This window comes from Pseudophryne corroboree, chromosome 2, assembly GCF_028390025.1.
Source record: "Pseudophryne corroboree isolate aPseCor3 chromosome 2, aPseCor3.hap2, whole genome shotgun sequence".
NCBI lineage: Eukaryota > Metazoa > Chordata > Amphibia > Anura > Myobatrachidae > Pseudophryne > Pseudophryne corroboree.
In genome coordinates this window covers 235,869,409-235,886,105 of record NC_086445.1, presented here as the reverse complement: position 1 = coordinate 235,886,105, position 16,697 = coordinate 235,869,409, and the positions used below count along the sequence as shown (strand labels likewise).

Below are 16,697 nucleotides of genomic sequence, written 5' to 3'. Positions count from 1 at the left end.
GAACACACAGGGGGAGAGCTAGGGAGACAGAAGGTGAGGGGCACACAGGAGGAGAGCTAAGGAGACAGCAGGTTAGAGGCACCCAGATGGAGAGCTAGGGAAAGAGCATATGATGGGCACAGAGGAGGAAAGCTAGGGAGAGAGCAGGTGAGGGACACACAGGAGGAGAGCTAGGGAGAGAGCAGGTGAGAGACACCCCGGGGGAGAGCTAGGCAGAGAGAAAGTTAGAGGCACACAGGGAGAGATAGGGAGAGCAGGTGAGAGGCACATAGGAGGAGAGATAGGGAGAGCAGTTAAGAGGCACCCTGGGTGAAAGCTAGGGAGAGAGCAGGTGAGAGGCACACTGTGTGAGAGCTAGGGAGAGAGCAGGTGAGAGGAACACTGGGGGAGAGCAGGGAAGAGAGCAGGTGACAGACACACTAGGGGATAAATAGTGAGAGAGTACATGAGGGGCACACAGGAGAAGAGCTAGGGAGACAGAAGGTGAAAGGCAGACAGGGGCAGTGATAGGGAGAGAGCAGGATGAGGGGCACACATGGTGAGAACAAGGGAGACAGAAGGTGAGAGGCACAAAGGAGGAGAGCTAGGTATAGAGCAGGTGAGAGACACAAAGGAGGAGAGCTAGGGAGAGAGGAGGTGATGGGCACAGAGGAGGAGAGCTAGGGAGAGAGCAGGTGAGAGACACACTGGGGGAGAGCTAGGCAGAGAGCAAGTTAGAGGCACATAGAAGGAGAGATAGGGATAGAGCAGGTGAGAGGCAGACAGGAGGAGAGCTAAGGAGACAGCAGGTGAGAGGCACACAGGAGGAGAGATAGGGATAGAGCAGGTGAGAGGGACATAGAAGAAGAGTTAGGGAGAGAGCAAGTGAGAGGCACAAAGGAGGAGAGATAGGGAGAGAGCAGGTGAGAGGCACACTGGGTGGGAGCTAGGTAGAGATCAGGTGAGAGGCACACTGGGGGAAAGAGCAGGGAAGAGAGCATGTGACAGGCACACTAGGGGAGAGCTAGGGATAGAACACATGAGGGCCACACAGGAGGAGAGCTAGGGAGACAGAAGGTGAGAGGCACACAGGAGGAGTGCTAGGGAGAGAGCAGGTGATAGGCACACAGGAGGAGAGCTAGGGAGAGAGGTGAGAGGCACACCGGAGGAGTAATAGGGAGAGAGCAGGTGATGGGCACAGAGGAGAAGAGCTAGGGAGACAGAAGATGAGGAACACACATTGGAAGATATAGGGAGAGAGCAGGTGAGAGGCACACTGGGTTAGAGCTAGGGAGAGAGCACATGAGGGGCACACAGGAAGAGAGATAGGGAGACAAAAGGTGAGGGGCACACAGGGGCAGTGATAGGGAGAGAGCGGGATGAGGGGCACACAGGAGGAGAGATAGGGAGACAGAAGGTAAGGGGCACACAGGGGGAGAGCTAAGGAGAAAGAAGGTGAGAGGCACAGAGGAGGACAGCTAGGCAGAGAAAAGGTAAGAGGTACACTGGAGGAGAGATAGGGAGAGAGCAGGTGATGGGCATAGAGGAGGAGAGCTATGGAGAGAGCAGATGAGGGGCACACAGGAGGAGAGCTAGGGAGAGAGCAGGTGAGAGACGCACTGAGGGAGAGCTAGGGAGAAAGCAAGTTAGAGGCACACAGGGAAAGATAGGGAGAGAGTAGTTGAGAGGCTCACAGGAGTAGAGATAGGGATTGAGCAGGTGAGAGGCACACAGGAGGAGAGATAGGGAGAGAGCAGGTGAGAGGCACACTGGGTGAGAGCTAGGGAGAGAGTACATGAGGGGCCCACTGTGGGAGAGCTAGGCAGACAGCAGGTGAGGGGCACACAGGAGGAGAGCTAGGGAGATAGAAGGTGAGGGGCACACAGGGTGAGAGTTAGAGAGACAGAAGGTGAGGGGCACACAAGGGAAGAGATAGGGAGAGAGCAGGTGAGAGGCACACTGGGTTAGAGCTAGGGAGAGAGCAGGTGAGAGGCACACTGTGTGAGAGCTAGGGAGAGAGTACGTGAGGGGCACACAGGAGAAAAGCTAGGGAGACAGACGGGAGGGGCACACAGGAGGAAAGCTAGGGAGACAGAAGGTGAGGGGCACACAGAGGGAGAGCTAGGGAGATAGAAAGTGAGAGGCACACAGGGGGAGAGCTAGGGAGAGAGGAGGTGAGAGGTACATAGGAGGAGAGCTAGGGAGAGAGCAGGTGATGGTTACAGAGGAGAAGAGCTAGGTAGACAGAAGGTGAGGGGCACACAGGGGAAGATATAGGGAGAGAGCAGGTGAGAGGCACACTGGGTGAGGGGTATGGAGAGAGCAGGTGAGAGGCACACATGAGGAGAGCTAGGGATAGAGCAGGTGAGAGGCACATCGAAGGAGAGCTAGAGAGAGAGAGAGAGCAGGTGAGAGGCACACAGAAGGGGAAATAGGTAGAGAGCAGGTGAGAGGCACACAGGGGGAGAGCAAGGGAGAGAGCAGGTGAGAGGCACAGGAGGAGAGCTAGGGAGAGAGCAGATGAACGTCACACTGGGGGAGAGATAGGGATAGAACAGGTGAGGGGTCCACTGTGGGAGAGCTAGGCAGACAGCAGGTGAGGGGCACACAGGAGGAGAGCTAGGGAGAGAGCAGGTGAGAGACACACTGGGGGAGATCTAGGCAGAGAGCAAGTTAGAGGCACACACGGAGAGATAGGGAGAGCAGGTGAGAGGCACATAGGAGAAGAGATAGGGAGAGAGTAGGTGAGAGGCACACGGGGAGAGATAGGGAGAGTACAGGTGAGGGGCACACAGGAGGAGAGCTAGGGAGAGAGTAGGTGAGAGGCACACAGGAGGAGAGATAGGGAGAGAGCAGGTGAGAGACTCACTGGGGGAGAGCAAGGCAGAGAGCAAGTTAGAGGCACACAGGGAGAAATAGGGAGAGCAGGTGAGTGGCACATAGGAGGAGAGATAGGGAGAGAGCAGGTGAGAGGCACAGAGGGGGAGAGATAGGGAGAGCAGTTGATAGGCGCATGGGGGAGAGATAGGGAGAGAGCAGGTGAGGGGCACACAGTAGGAGAGATAGGGAGAGAGCAGGTGAGAGGCACACAGGGGGAGAGCTAGGGAGAGAGAAGGTAAGAGGCACACTGGATGAGAGCTAGGGAGAGAGCAGGTAAAAGGCACACTGGGGGAGAGCAGTGAAGAGAGCAGGTGAAAGGCACACTGGGGGAGAGCTATGGAGAAAGCATGTGAGGGGCACACAGGAGGAGAGCAAGGGAGACAGAAGTTGAGGGACACACAGGGGCAGTCATAAGGAGAGAGCAAGATGAGGGGCACAGAGGAGGAGAGCTAGGGAGACAGAAGGTGAGAGTCACCCAGGAGGAGAGCTAAGGAGAGAGAAGGTGATGGGCACAGAGGAGGAGAGCTAGGGAGAAAGCGGGTGAGGGGCACACAGGAGGAGAGCTAGGGAGAGAGCACGTGAGAGACACACTGGGAGAGAGATAGGCATAGAGTAAGTTAGAGGCACACAGGGAGAAATAGGGAGAGAGCAGGTGAGAGGCACACAGGAAGAGAGCTAGGGAGAGAGCAGGTGAGAGGCACACAGGAGGAGAGATAGCGATAGAGCAGGTGAGAGGCACACAGGAGGAGAGATAGGGAGAGAGCAGCTGAGAGGTATATAGAGGGAGAGCTAGGGAGAGAGCAGGTGAGAGGCACAGAGGAGAAGAGCTAGGGATAGAGCAGGTGAGAGGCACATAGAAGGAGAGATAGGGAGAGAGCAGGTGAGAGGCACACAGGGTGAGAGCTAGGGAGAGTGCAGGTGAGCGGCACACAGGAGGAGAGCTAGGGAGAGAGCAGGTGAGAGGCACACAGGAGCAGAGCTAGGAAGAGAGAAGGTGATGGGCAAAGAGGATGAGAGCAGGTGAGAGAGACACTGTGGGAGAGCTAGGGAGAGAGCAAGTTAGAGGCACACAGGAAGAGAAAGGGAGAGCAGGTGAGAGGCACATGGGGGAGAGATAGGGAGAGAGCAGGTGAGAGGCACAGAGGAGGAGAGCAAGGGATAGAGCAGGTGAGAGGCACATAGGAGGAGAGCTAGGGAGAGAGAAAGTGGGAACCACACAGGAGGAGAGCTAGGGAGAGAGCAGGTGAGAGGCACACAGGGGGAAAGCTAGTGAGAGAGCAGGTGATAGGCACACAGGAGGAGAGCTAGGGAGAGAGCAGGTGATGGGCAAAGAGGAGGAGAGCTAGGGAGAGAGCAGGTGAGAGACACACTGTGGGAGAGCTAGGGAGAGAGAAAGTTAGAGGCACACAGGAAGAGATAGGGAGAGCAGCTGAGAGGCACATGGGGGAGAGAGCAGGTGAGAGGCACAGAGGAGGAGAGCTAGGGATAGAGCAGGTGAGAGGCACATAGAAGAAGAGCTAGGGAGAGAGCAGGTGAGAGGCACTCAGGAGGAGAGATAGGGAGAGAGCAGGTGAGAAGCACTCAGGAGGAGAGCTAGGGAGAGAGCAGGTGAGAGGCACACAGGAGGAGAGCTAAGGAGAGAGCAGGTGAGGGGCACAAAGGAGGAGAGCTAGGGAAACAGAAGGTGAGAGGCACACAGAAGGAGAGATAGGGAGAAAGCAGGTGATCGGCACAGAGGAGGAGACCTAGGGAGAGAGCAGGTGAGGGGCACACTGGAATAGAGCTAGGGAGAGAGCAGGTGCGAGACACACTGGGGAAGAGATAGGCAGTGAGCAAGTTAGAGTCTCAAAGGGAGAGATAAGGACAGCAGGTGAGAGGCACATAGGAGGAGAGATAGGGATAGAGCAGGTGAGAGGCACACAGGGGGAGAGATAGGGAGAGTACAGGTGAGGGGTACACAAGAGGAGAGCTAGGGAGACAGCAGCTGAGAGTCGCACAGGGTGAGATAGGGAGAGCAGGTGAGAGGCACATAGGAGGAGTGATAGGGAGAGAGCAAGTTAGAGTCACACAGGGAGAGATAGGGACAGCAGGTGAGAGGCACATAGGAGGAGAGATAGGGATAGAGCAGGTGAGAGGCACACAGGGGGAGAGATAGGGAGAGTACAGGTGAGGGGCACACAAGAGGAGAGCTAGGGAGAGAGCAGGTGAGAGGCACAAAGGAGGAGTGATAGGGAGAGAGCAGGTGAGAGGCACACAGGAGGAGAGCTAGGGAGAAAGCAGGTGAGAGGCACACTGGGAGAGCTAGGGAGAGAGCAAGTTAGAGGCACACAGGGAGAGAAACGGAGAGCAGGTGAGAGGCACATGGGGGAGAGATAGGGAGAGAGCAGTTGAGATGGAACACGGGGGAGAGATAGGAGAGTACAGGTGAGGGGCACACATGAGGAGAGCTAGGGAGAGAGCAGGTGAGAGGCACATGGAGAGATAGAGAGAGCTGGTGAGAGGCACACAGAAGTAGAGCTAGGGAGAGAGCAGGTGAGAGGCACACAAGAGGAGAGATAGGGATAGAGCAGGTGAGAGGTACATAGGAGGAGAGCTAGGGATAGAGCAGATGAGAGGCACATAGGAGAGCTAGGGAGAGAGCAGGTGAGAGGCACATAGGAGGAGAGCTAGGGAGAGAGCAAGTGGGAGCCACACAGGAGGAGAGCTAGGGAGAGAGCAGGTGAGGGAGACACTGGGGGAGAGCTAGGGAGAGAGCAAGTCAGAGGCACACAGGAAGAGATAGGGAGAGCAGCTGAGAGGCACATGGGGTAGAGATAGGGAGAGAGCTTAGGTGAGAGGCACACCCCCACTCAAGGGGGTTTCAGGTGGCCCCACCAACGGGACCACCTGACAGCATCCATCCTCTCCTTATCCAGAACCATCATCCTTTCCACCTCGTGCAGAATTAAATCCACCACCACTTCACAGGGAAGGACTTTATTTCTTATGGACACCTGACACCGTGCCATCCAAGTGTGATATCTAACTGCTAAACTGACTAAAAAAATGGTGGTCAAATTAAATCTACCATATCTTTTGAATGCTCCATAAGCCCACTCAGGCTAACTAAGCCCTGAAAGGCACGGGATACGTAAAGCTCTTAAAACTCTCTTGTAAATTTCTAGGTTAAAGGGGCACCTGATCAAGAAATGGTCCCTTGTCTCCACCTCCCCTAGACATTCCTCCCGTGGACAACCACGATCACTGGCATTTCTCCACATCATGTTCCCCTTTATGTAAAGCTTCCCGTGGAAAGAAAGCCAAGCAATATCTCTGAACTTCAGCGGTATTCTCTCCGAATTAATCAGAGCCAACCCTGCTGAAGCGGCATCGCTCGGGCAATCCCTTAGTGACAGCGGAACATGAAAGTGGGTTTGCAAAATCCTCTCCCCCAACTCCTTCCTGGAAAGACTTTTGACTTCCCCCACTTCCAGTCCCCAACGCTTTATCACTTTCAAGCACTGGATAACGTAGATCGGGAGATACCCATGCCGAATTTGGGGACTGTTCACTTGGCCTCCTTCTAACCAAAACCTGAGGAAGGGAGACACCCAGACCTCAAAGCCACTTACCCATCGAGGGGGAGTCTCTAATAGTAGGCTCCCAAAATTAAGTTTTACAAAAGTTGTTACAAAAAAGACCACAGGGTTGACCATACTCAAACCCCCGTCTTTCCTCGACTTATAAGTGATGACCCTCTTGACTATATTTATTCTGTACCCCCAAAGTAACATAAAGAACAGAGAGTTCAATTTGGTCCATAAAGATTGAGGCAAGAAGCACACATAGCTGACATACAGAAAGATCGGGATCAGGTAGGTTTTGCACAATCAGAATCAGAATCAGCTTTATTGGCCAGGTATACTTGCGTATACTAGGAATTTGTCTTCAGTTTGCTATACAACAGCCAAGTAGGTAACAGATAAGCAGGTGGGGGGGGGGGGGGGGGGGGGAGACACCAATGAAAAGTCACACAGATAGGTATACCGTAGGGACACAAGTTAGTTACATATATGTCTGGTCAGTCAATGTTCAGTAGTTCAGCAGGCGGACCGCTTGGGGAAAGAAACTTTTGAGGCTTCTGGTGGACCTGGCGGGGACAACCCTGTAATGCCTGCCTGAAGGAAGCAAGTTAAACATGCTGTGGCCGGGGTGTAGCTGGTCTTTTACTATCTTCATTGCCCGCTTTTTAGCTCTGGACAGGTACAGGTCCTGGACTGAGGGAAGGTTGGCCCCGATGATCTTCTCTGCGGTTCTGACCACCTTTTGGAGCCTGCATCTGTCCCTCGTGCTGGCGGAGCTGTACCATACGAGTATCGAGGAGCACAGTACCGACTCCACAATCGCGGAGTAGAAGAGGAGCAGAAGCTTCTGTGGGATGTTGAACTTCCTTAGTTGCCTGAGAAAGAACAGCCTCTGCTGCGCTTTCCCAACAGTGGCGTCAGCGTTGGACCCCCATTTAAGGTCCCGTGAGATTGTGGTCCCTAGAAACTTGAAGGAGTCCACTAGCGATACCACACTGTCAGCAATCGTTAGCGGAGGTGCACTAGATGACTTCTTCCTGAAGTCCACTATCATCTCGACAGTTTTGAGGGGTTGAGCTCAAGGTTGTTGTGGATGCACCACTGGGCCAACCGGTCTACTTCCCGTCTATAGACCAATTCGTCCCCGTCCTTGATGAGGCCGATGACGGTGGTGTCATCTGCGAATTTGATGATCTTTACTGATTGTGCCTCTGAGGTACAGTTATTTGTGTACAGAGAGAAGAGCAGGGGTGAGAGGACACAGCCCTGAGGGGCCCCTATACTAATGGACCGCGCTTGAGAGGTGAATTTCCCCCCGCTTTCACCACCTGTGTCCTATCTGTCAGGAAGTCTACTATCCAGGAACAGGTAGCTTCTGGGACCCCTAGGTGAAGTAATTTGGGGTGGAGGATGCTGGGGATGATTGTATTGAAGGCCGAGCTGAAATCGACAAACAGGACCCTCGCGTAGGTACCGGGAATGTCTAGGGGCTGTAGAATGTAGTGCAGGCCCAGGTTGACTGCATCCTCAACACACCGATTCGATCGATAGGCGAACTGCAGGGGGTCCAGTTGGGGGCCAGTCACAGTTTTCAGGTGATTCAAAACCAGACGCTCGAACGTTTTCATAACCACAGACGTCAGTGCTATCGGCCTGTAGTCGTTCAGGTTCGTGATAGAGGGTTTCTTGGGGACCGGGATGATAGTAGACCTTTTGAAGCAGGAAGGGACTTTCTGTAGCTTCAGCGATTTGTTGAAGATCTTGGTGAATATGGGGGCGAGCTGACCCGCACATGCTCTTTGGGCAGATGGTGACACTCCGTCAGGACCCGGAGCTTTCCTGGGTTTGAACAATGCCTCCACCTCTTCTTGGGCGACTTGCAGTGCCTGGGGAGAATGTAAGAGAATTTCCATCTCTTCCAGCTCTCTACTTTCCGGGCAGCATTTTCCAGTGTTCTCTCCCAATTTAGAGTGGCATAGTCACCATGGTCGAAACAGATGCCTAAAATCTTTATCTGTGAACTGGCCAGGGGGAGGCTGTCCGGAAGGCAAAATTCCTTGCCTTCCTCCCCCATCCAGAAAACATCACACTTCTCATGGTTTACTCTGGAGCATGAAGCTTCAGAGTATTCACAGATGAGATTTTCTACTTCACGTGCCTCTGCCACTGATGACAGAACCACTGTGACATCATCTGCGTAAGCCACTACCTTCAGAGGGAACTCCGGTCCCAGCTGTACTCCTCCCACTGCACCGTTCTCTACCCTTCTGATGAAGGGATCGATCGCAAATACATATAGAAGGGGGCTCAGGGGGCATCCCTGATGAACACCAGAGCTCACCCCAAAGGTAGGACCCACCCAACCATTAACAAGTGGGAAGCTCTCGGCCTGACTGTATATTGTTCTTAGCCAATTCACCACCCTGACTGGAAAACCATACCTTTCAAGGAAGGCCCATAGGTACTCATGATTTACTCGGTCAAAAGCCTTAAACTGATCTAATGCTAGCAAGTACTTTCCCCATTTCTCAGCATGGCACTGCTCTATGGCCTCCCGGACGCCAAGGACTGCACTAAAGGTGCTGCGGCCCTTCACTGTACAGTGCTGAGATGGAGAAAGCAGTTGTTCAGAAAATTCCAACAACCTATTAAAAAGTACTTTTGCCAAAATCTTTCTATCTGTATTGAGAAGGGCGATGGGGGGCCAGTTCTCAATGCGAGATGGATCCTTACCTTTGGACAACAATATGAGAGCAGATAACCTCATAGGAGGTCCCTCATCCAGGCACTCATTATATACTTCTACAAGGCGGGGAATCAAGAGGTCTGCAAAAGCTATATAAAACTCAGATGTTAACCCATCTGGGCCTGGAGACTTCTTTAAATTTAACCCCTCAATTGCCTTCCTGATTTCCTCTGCTGTCACATTATTACCCAAAGTTTCAATAGGGGCATCTGGGTTACAAAGACCAGGGGCAATATTTACTAATATTCGTGTTTGAGTCGGTTTGTGTAGTGTTTAAACTCGTTTTGTATCGGGTGCATTTTCATGCAACTTTTTGAATCCATATACGCAAAGTTACGAAGCAGTCGACTTTATTGTTTTCATGTTTTCTGATGTCGATGCCAGTCGGGTTTTTTTGGCACATTTACAGCCATCATTTTCGTTTGCGTACGTGTTTTTGTTGTATTTGCTGTTTTTTTTCCTAAGTTAAACGCGGCAGGGTTTTTTTTCCCCCGCGGCCGCATTTTCACTTTCAGTTTCCATTTTCATCCCCGTTCGTGATTGGTTGTGTTTCAGATGGTAGGAGTGTCTGTGCGCAACCATATAAATACGCCCCAAACCGTCCGCACCTCGTGGGTTTAGTTAGTGGTGAGGAGGAGGGAGGTTGTGCTGTGGAGGTAGGTGAATTTGTGGTTTGAAGAGGAGTGGTGGTAGCGATTTCTGAGTGTGGTATTGTGTTTGAAAGTCGTCTTGTCATTCTTGTTGTCTTGTATTTTGTGGTTTTGTCTCATTTTTAGTCCAAGTTATTTTTCTTTATAGTCCCTTGTCAGTGTTTGTGTGTGTGTGTGTGTGTGTGTGTGTGTGTGTGTGTGTGTGTGTGGGTGAGTTGTGTAGTGGTAGTGGAGGAGTGTGTTGTTTGTCTTTTTTTTCCCTGTGTTAACTGTTTAGACACACAATTATGTGTGACTCAGAGGTGGGAGGGTGTGAGTGAGGTTGAGGAGGTGGGTGAGGTTGTTGCAGCAGCCTCAAGTGATAGTGACAGTCAGAGTGCTCTGCAGCCACGCACCACTACTAAGACTGGGCGGAATGTTAAGTTTAGTTTTGCTGAAAATGTGGCATTGGTGCGTGAGCTGATAAAGTATCAGAGGCAACTATTTGGCCCTGAGTCCGCCAAGGTGCCAACACGGAGGAAGACGGTGTTATGGGCGAATGTAGTTGCTGCTGTAAATAGTGAGGGGGTGGTCAAGCGGACGGAGGACACGTGCCGCAAACGGTACTATGACATAAAGCGACGTGTCAAGTCCAAAATGGCCAAGGAGGCCAAGGAGGCTCGGAAAACCGGTGGTGGGCAGCCCTATATTGCAAGTTATCTGGAGTATGAGGAGCCCATGCAGAGTGTAATACCTCCAGAAGTTGTCTCTGCAACCCATGTCCGAGATTCAGATAGGCACAGGAAGAATGGTGAGCATGTGTATTTGCATTTTTTTATTTTTTATTTTTTTATTTATTTTTTGTAATGTGTGTCATGTGACATTGCATATTACTCCCATCTTCAAGTGTGTGTCAGCAAATACATTGTTTTGGTTAATGTTTTATATTAAAGTCAATGTAACATCTTACTTTATTGTATGTCATGTGTTTTTCAGACAGATTTTTTGCATGTGTAGTTTGGACTTGGTGTGTCTCTGAATTGTCCTGCAATAATGTTTTCCTTTTGGGCTTTTTTTAAAAAAACATTGTGACTATGGGGTATATTTACTAAGGTCCCGATTTTGACCGAGATGCCGTTTCTTCTTCAAAGTGTCATCTCGGTCATTTACTAAACTCAAATCTCGGCAGTGATGAGGGCATTCGTATTTTTTTTGAAGTCCAACAAAAAAAATACGAATGAATACACCATCGGTCAAAACAAGGCTGTTTAAGTATGAATCTCGGTCATTTACTAAGAAGTGCAAAGCAAAAAAAAAAAAAAACACTGCCGTGAAAAAATACAACTCGTAAAAAAGTGCTAAAAAAATACAGACCTGCTTTTTTGAGCCGTGATTGGATAGGCATGCACGGATCCATGAGATCCGTGCATGTATATCAGTGGGAAGGGGTGGGAAAGTGTTATTTTTTTGGAAAAAAATTGCGTGGGGTCCCCCCTCCTAAGCATAACCAGCCTCGGGCTCTTTGAGACGATCCTGGTTGCAGAAATATGGGAAAGAAAATGACAGGGGTTCCCCCATATTTAAGCAACCAGCATCGGGCTCTGCGCCTGATCCTGGTTCCAAAAATACGGGGGACAAAAAGCGTAGGGGTCCCCCGTATTTTTAAAACCAGCACCGGGCTCCACTAGCTGGACAGATAATGCCACAGCCGGGGGTCACTTTTATACAGTGCCCTGCGGCCGTGGCATCAAATATCCAACTAGTCACCCCTCAATCAAGGGGTCCCCCCCCCCCCAGCCACCCAAGGGCCAGGGGTGAAGCCCGAGGCTGTCCCCCCAATCCAATAGGCTGCGGATGGGAGGCTGATAGCCTTTGTGAAAAGTGATTGATATTGTTTTTAGTAGCAGTACTACAAGGCCCAGCAAGCCTCCCCCGCATGCTGGTACTTGGAGAACCACAAGTACCAGCATGCGGCGGAAAAACGGGCCCGCTGGTACCTGTAGTACTACTACTAAAAAAATACCCAAAAAAAGACAATACACACACACCTTGAAAGTAAAGTTTTATTACATCCATCCACACAAACATACATACATACTTACCTTATGTTCACACGCAGGTCGGTCCTCTTGTCCAGTAGAATCCATGGGGTACCTGTTGAATAAATTATACTCACCAGATCCAGGGTACCAGGCTCCTCGGATAATCCTTTTGTAATCCACGTACTTGATTAAAAAAATAAAACGGAGACCCGAGCCACGCACTGAAAGGGGACCCGTGTTTTCACATGGGTCCCCTTTCCCCGAATGCCAGAAACCCACTCTGACTTCTGTCTAAGTGGGTTTCTTCAGCCAATCAGGGAGCGCCACGTTGTGGCACCCTCCTGATCGGCTGTGTGCTCCTGTACTGACTGACAGGCAGCACGCGGCAGTGTTACAATGTAGCGCCTATGCGCTCCATTGTAACCAATGGTGGGAACTTTCAGGTCAGTGGTGAGGTTACTTTCCCATATTTCTGCAACCAGGATCGGCTCAAAGAGCCCGAGGCTGGTTTGCCTTAGGAGGGGGGACCCCACGCAATTTTTTTTTAACATTTAAACTTTATTTTTATTTTTAACAGTGCACTATGAAGCCCAGCACGGATCTCTCAGATCTGGCCGAGATTCATTGTATTAAAGTCGGCAGTGTTTTACAAGTCACTCACGTAAAACACTGCCAAAAAAACCGAATGACATCGACATCGGAAAACCCGAAAATGCAGAATACGGCAGCTTAGTAAATTAGTCGTAATAAATTCAAAAAGTTGCAGTTTTACACTTTCGATGTCATTCGTGATTATTCTCCCACCAAATCGGGAGAATTACGAATGTTAGTAAATATACCCCTATGTTTTATATTTAAGTGATCCATGTGTTTTTTTTTTTTTTAAAAAGTGGTTGTGATGTTAGAGGCTGGAGTACTGGAAAGTGGTTTGGAAACCACTTACATGTGTAATGTCATCTTTAGATAATGTTAATTATTTAATTTAAAAAACAATAATTTTTTTTTTGCTTGTATTTGTACCGTGACACCACACTGCAATGTAATTTTTTTTAAAAATTGCTGCATTTTGTTTTTGCTCATATAGTGGTAATGTGTCTTTCGAGTGCCACATCACAGAGCAAATTAGATATTGCATCTCTAATCTTTTTCCTTCCAATACAAAATGAAGTTGTGTTTTTTTTTATTTTTTAAAAACCTTTCCTTGAACTTGTGGCCTATGTCAGTGTCCTGTACATGTTTTCCTGTGTTGATGTTGCCATAGTGCATATGTGTTTTGGTCATTGGTTTTTTTTTATTTTTTTTTATTTCTGGTCCTTATGTTTGTTTTAATTAAAAACCAAGCATTTCTAAAAGAATAAATGTTTATAAGCATAATGGGTGGATGTATACACAATAGCATGATTTTTTAATATAATTCATTTTATACAGTGTCTGAAAAAAGCAGTACTCCTCGTCGGCCAGTAACTCCTATCATATCTGATGATGATGACGCTGCGGAAGCAGGTAAAGTGTCCATTGTAGTATAAGGTATGCTTGTAAAGGAATGGGCATAACCAAATTGCACTTTCATTAAAAGGTCCATCAAAAGAAGTATGGAGCAGCAGAAGTGGCACTTCTGTAAGACATCACCACAAAAAACCTGTGCCCGAAAAGAAAGCATGGTCGTATGTCCCGGCACAAACACAGCAGGCTACCCCGCCACGAAGATTATCGGGGGTCATTCCGAGCTGTTCGCTCGCAAGCTGCTTTTAGCAGCTTTGCACACGCTAAGCCGCCGCCTACTGGGAGTGAATCTTAGCTTATCAAAATTGCGAACGAAAGATTAGCAGAATTGCGAATAGACACTTCTTAGCAGTTTCTGAGTAGCTCCAGACTTACTCGGCATCTGCGATCAGTTCAGTCAGTTTCGTTCCTGGTTTGACGTCACAAACACACCCAGCGTTCGCCCAGACACTCCTCCGTTTCTCCAGCCACTCCCGCGTTTTTCCCAGAAACGGTAGCGTTTTTTCACACACACCCATAAAACGGCCAGTTTCCGCCCAGAAACACCCACTTCCTGTCAATCACATTACGATCACCAGAACGAAGAAAAAACCTTGTAATGCCGTGAGTAAAATACCTAAGTGCATAGCAAATTTACTTGGCGCAGTCGCACTGCGGACATTGCGCATGCGCATTAGCGACTAATCGCTCCGTTGCGGAAAAAAAAATAACGAGCGAACAACTCGGAATGACCCCCATCGTCCGTATGTTCTGTACCCCCACTCCAAATTTTGGACACACCTCCAAGACGTCATCCACACTCCCCTCATCTTCAACCACAAATTCTGAGTAGTCCACAAGCGCTACCAAAAAAAGTCTGAGCACAATACAAACGATTTTTATATATATATGAGAATCTTTATGAGACTCAGAGTCCTCAAGGTGTTAAATGAACTCCTTCTTGCTGTTCGCACCTCTGGACTGACCTCCTCTCAGTGGGGGATGTTCATCAAAAGGTTTCTTTTCCGCACCCCTTAGTACGTCTGGTCCCTGGGATCTCACCCCTCCTAAATAAAGGACAATCACCTCATATATGTGCCCTATGTGCCTTGAATGGTTTCTTTACTTTACTTCGTTTTCCATGTGACACTCTGCATATATATTATCGGAGCAGATCCTATCCCATATACACCGTGCTCACCTTGGAGTAAGGCCCTATGTGCCTTGAAAGGTTTCTTTCTCCGTGTGTCCTCAGGGTTCTCTTCAGCGCCCCAGGAAATCCTCATCCAGTATATCAGAAGGTAAAAAACCCCAAAGTCCAAAATTTCATAAATTTTTTTGTTTCCAACAGGACATAAAATTCCATAAAAAATGGTAAGAAGTATATACTATTAAAATGTACCCCTAAACAATGGTGGCCAAAGGTTCATCCCATAATATACCCCTCGGAACCCGTCAGGGAATGGTTTATTGCCCTGAATCAAAAACGGATCTCAGGAATTTCTCCTAAAGTCCCGGTTCCTTACCCAGGGGAAAAGATGAGAAAAACCTTACCATTTGGGGTCAAAAAAGTAGTGCCCGCTCGCTTCGGCAGCACATATACTAAAATTGGAACGATACAGAGAGGATTAGCATGGCCCCTGCGCAAGGATGACACGCCAATTCGTGAAGCGTTCCATATCAGGGCAGTAACTACGTGTGTGCCAAGTGGGCTTGGCACACAGCGCAGTTGCCCTGAGGGCGCACGGCCAGCGGCATATAATGAGTCAAATTGACTCATTACATGCCGCCTCTGAAGTCTGCGCCGTGCGCCGCCGCCGCTCTGGGGAGGAAAGCTACAGCGCCGGGCAGCGGAAAAGGAGGAGGAGGGAGGGGGACTGGAGCCGCAGCAGCGCTATTTCATTGGTAGTAAGCGCCGCTGCAGCAGCCCCCTCTCCCTCTGTATTGGCTTCCCGGCGCTGCTGTGGATGCTGGGATGCGGTTCCTCCATCCCAGCATCCACAGCAGCGCCGGGCAACCAATACGGAAGGAGAGGGGACAGCTGCAGCGGCGCTTACTACCAATGAAATAGCGCTGCTGCGGCTCCAGTCCCCCTCCCTCCTCCTCCTTCTCACCTGCTTGCACCGAGGGAGCTGCACGAGGAGCCTGACTGTCAGCGGGGACATGGTAAGTATCTCTCTCTCTCTCTTGGGGACACCGTCTGCCATAATGTGTAAAAAGGGGGACTGGCTGCCGTAATGTGTAAAAAGGGGGACTGGCTGCCGCAATGTGTAAAATGGGGGACTGGCTGCCGTAATGTGTAAAAAGGGGGACTGACTGCCGTAATGTGTAAAAAGGGGGACTGGCTGCCGTAATGTGTAAAAAGGGGGACTGGCTGCCGTAATGTGTAAAAAGGGGGACTGACTGCCGTAATGTGTAAAAAGGGGGACTGACTGCCGTAATGTGTAAAAAGGGGGACTGGCTGCCGCAATGTGTAAAAAGGGGGACTGGCTGCCGTAATATGTAAAAAGGGGGACTGGCTACCGGAATGTGTAAAAAGGGGGACTGGCTGCCGCAATGTGTAAAAGGGGACTGGCTGCCGCAATGTGTAAAAAGGGGGACTGGCTGCCGTAATGTGTAAAAAGGGGACTGGCTGGCGTAATGTGTAAAAAGGGGGACTGGCTGCCGCAATGTGTATAAAGGGGGACACCGTCTGCCGCAATGTGTAAAAAGGGGGCCTGGCTGACGCAATGTGTAAAAAGGGGGACTGGCTGCCGCAATGTGTAAAAAGGGGGACTGGCTGCCGTAATGTGTAAAAAGGGGGACTGACTGCCGTAATGTGTAGAAAGGGGGACTGACTGCCGTAATGTGTGAAAAGGGGGACGCTGTCTGCTGTAATGTATAAAAGGGGGACGCTGTCTGCTGTAATGTATAAAAGGGGCTCTACCTGGTGTAGTGGCGCTACTGTGCAGCGTAATTTGAATAATGGAGACTACTGTGCACCGTAGTATGAATTGCTATTATTTCGTGGCCACGCCCCTTCCCCATAAAGCCACGCCCCTATATATTTTCTGCGCGACTACGGCGCGCACTGCACCTATCTTACATGGGGGGGGCGCCAATGTCGTTTCTTGCACACAGTGCTAAAATGCCTAGTTACGGCACTGTTCCATATTAAAAAGTGCTCGCTTCGGCAGCACATATACTAAAATTGGAACGATACAGAGAAGATTAGCATGGCCCCTGCGCAAGGATGACACGCAAATTCGTGAAGCGTTCCATATTAAAAGTGCTCGCTTCGGCAGCACATATACTAAAATTGGAACGATACAGAGAAGATTAGCATGGCCCCTGCGCAAGGATGACACGCAAATTCGTGAAGCGTTCCATATTAAAA

At 50.0% G+C, this 16,697-nt stretch overlaps 3 non-coding genes across 3 annotated transcripts; all 3 read left to right on the top strand.

The window, feature by feature from the left end:
* Positions 1 to 14,895: 14,895 nt before the first annotated feature.
* LOC135054223 (U6 spliceosomal RNA) lies at positions 14,896 to 15,006 on the top strand. The gene has a single exon (XR_010243433.1). It is a non-coding gene; the product is annotated as a U6 spliceosomal RNA (small nuclear RNA).
* Positions 15,007 to 16,481: 1,475 nt separating this feature from the next.
* LOC135054211 (U6 spliceosomal RNA) lies at positions 16,482 to 16,588 on the top strand. Its single transcript, XR_010243423.1, has one exon. It is a non-coding gene; the product is annotated as a U6 spliceosomal RNA (small nuclear RNA).
* Position 16,589: 1 nt separating this feature from the next.
* On the top strand, positions 16,590 to 16,696 carry LOC135054210 (U6 spliceosomal RNA). The gene has a single exon (XR_010243422.1). It is a non-coding gene; the product is annotated as a U6 spliceosomal RNA (small nuclear RNA).
* Position 16,697: the final 1 nt, after the last annotated feature.